Here is a 2,797-nt window from a genome sequence, read left to right as displayed (position 1 = left end):
GACCCGACCCGACCGACCGACCGACCGACCGATCCGACCGACAGACAGACAGACAGACAGACAGACTGACTGACTGACAGACAGACAGACAGGACAGACAGACAGACAGACAGACAGACAGATAGATAGATAGATAGATAGATAGATAGATAGATAGATAGATAGATAGATCTACTGTAATCATCAAAATTAAGCTAATTTGGGGCGTCCGGGTGGCGTGGCGGTCTATTCCGTTGCCTACCAACACGGGGATCGCCGGTTCGAATCCCCGTGTTACCTCCGGCTTGGTCGGGCGTCCCTACAGACACAATTGGCCGTGTCTGCGTGTGGGAAGCCGGATGTGGGTATGTGTCCTGATCGCTGCACTAGCGCCTCCTCTGGTCGGTCGGGGCGCCAGTTCAGGGGGGAGGGGGGGGAATAGCGGGATCCTCCCACGCGCTACGTCCCCCTGGCGAAACTCCTCACTGTCGGGTGAAAAGCAGCGGCTGGCGACTCCACGCGTATCGGAGGAGGCACGTGGTAGTCTGCAGCCCCCCTCCCCGGATCGGCAGAGGGGGCGGAGCAGCGACCGGGACGGCTTGGAAAAGTGGGGGTAACTGGCCGGATACAACTGGATACAACTGGGAAGAAATAGTGGGGAATAATGAAGTGGGGGGGGGGGGAAGTGTACATGGGCAGTAGCCTACTGCCTTCTTCAGCATGATTGGTTATTTGGTATAGATTTGTGTTGGGCGCACCGCTGGATTTTGTGCTGATGCTGCATTGTAAGCCCCCCCGTTGGGGGCGGGTGGCTGAGAGTACATCTATCACCATCGTGCAATGCTGTGATTGCAACCATTCCCACGTCCTCTGTGACCAGTGCACGCGGCCATTTGAACTCTAGCGAACGGTCACAACCATATTTGCACATGATCCATCCATTATCCAAACCGCTTATCCCGCTGTCAGGGTCGCGGGGATCCTGGATCCTGTCCCAGCAGTCACTGGGCGGCAGGCTTCTTTTCTGTTGTCATCAGCTGAGGTGAACAGGGGGGGCATTTTCGGGGGGGGGGGGGGGGGTGGCAGACCTGCAGAGCTCCCTGTCTAATTCCGCCGCTGCCTACAGCGCAGTTCTGCATTCAGAGACTGCGAAGGCTACACGAGGGGATATGAACAGAGGGCAGAAACTGCAAGCACTCTACTCTGAAAATGGTCTTCGCAGGAAGCCGCAGCCCTGACCGTGTTCACGTGACTGGAGTCACCTTCTGAGCCACTTCTTCAGCCCCGCCATCAACGGGTCCGTCATATAACTGCGCCAGTTTCCAAGCGTGTCCACAATATATGTGTCAAAACCGATCAGATAAATGCCCTTCTGTTCTCTGAAGCTAGCTGGCTACATTCGACTCATCAAAAGTCATCTACTCCCGTATTGTCACCATGTGTGTGTGGTGTGTGGGTTGTGTGTCTGGTGTGTGTCTGTGTGAGAGTCTATAAACGGCCAAACTAAAGCACTTGGGGCCTCGATTCTCTTTGGAGGTTATTGGGGGATGATCGGGGGCACCTATAAAAAATAGCAGAACATTAAAATGATGCGTAATTAATTATGCATAAATATGCAAAATATGAATTTTTCCAAAAAAATGGCTAAAAACCACTTTTCTCGGCATTTCAGATGATTCTGAGCATCTTTGATTTTTTTCACCTATATAAAAAAAATGTTCTGGGACTTAGAAATGTTTTGGCATTGTGCAAAATAAATGCATTTTTGCAAAAATGCACTTATGATCCTCATTTTTTTGGAGGTGGTAGGTATTGTTCCAGAGAGGACCAGAAAAATAGCAGAAAATTAAAATAATTATAATAATTATGCATAATTATGCAAAATATGCATTTTCTAAAAATGGCTAAAAACCACTTTTCTCGGCATTTCAGATGACTCTGAGCATTTGGGGGGGGAGGGGGGTTGGAGTGGGGGGGGTTTAGGGGCAGGGGGAAGGCGGTTAGCTGGCAGGATGAAGAGGAGGGAGATTTAGACGGGTGGAGAACCAAACCGCTACATTGTAGCGCGGTTCTTCTAGTTTATATATACTTTAGCTAATTACTTCTGAGCTTGTCTGCATAGTTTCGACAGCAGGAAGAGCTTGATTGTCATTCAATTTAAATATTGCCAGTACTGACATTGACAAATTGTACACTCACTCATGGAGTTAATTTATCATTACAGCCCACAGACAGGTAAGGTATACACTGCAAAACCCTGCCATTTCAATGTGTGATTGTGCAAGTAATGAAGATTTATCTTCTTTAAAGATGAGAACATTTCCTTGCTGTCTCCTGAAGGCAGCATACTCATCCAGATATTCAGGACATTTGGACATTTAAGCCAAATAGCCGCTTGTGGTTATTTAGTACTCCGAGGTGGAGGAACTCCTTGCACACTGCTCAGCAGTTTTGCCCTCCTCCTTGTGAACTGCTGAGAAGTCAACCCACCAGCACTCCATGTGGTGAAATGACAAACCGCAGCAATTTGATTCAAGTAAAAAAAAAGCCCAGCTAGACTTTCATTGATCAGTCCATGCACTCATCACATCTCTATTTAGCAGCTGGCGAGCGGGACACGAGAGGACAAAAAATGACTGTTTTAAGCCCTTTGTTTAATGATTTGATGAGTAATTGCCACCACTGCACATTGGATAATTATAAAATGTATCAATTTAATGTTGTGATAAACTTTAATTTGCAGAAAATACCCCCCCCCCATCTTTTTCTTCGATTGGCCGAGGTTCCATTTCTGCTCGGGTACAATATCGACTCGGGG

This window comes from Lampris incognitus, chromosome 12 (genome assembly GCF_029633865.1).
Source record: "Lampris incognitus isolate fLamInc1 chromosome 12, fLamInc1.hap2, whole genome shotgun sequence".
NCBI lineage: Eukaryota > Metazoa > Chordata > Actinopteri > Lampriformes > Lampridae > Lampris > Lampris incognitus.
This window is presented reverse-complemented; position numbering follows the sequence as displayed.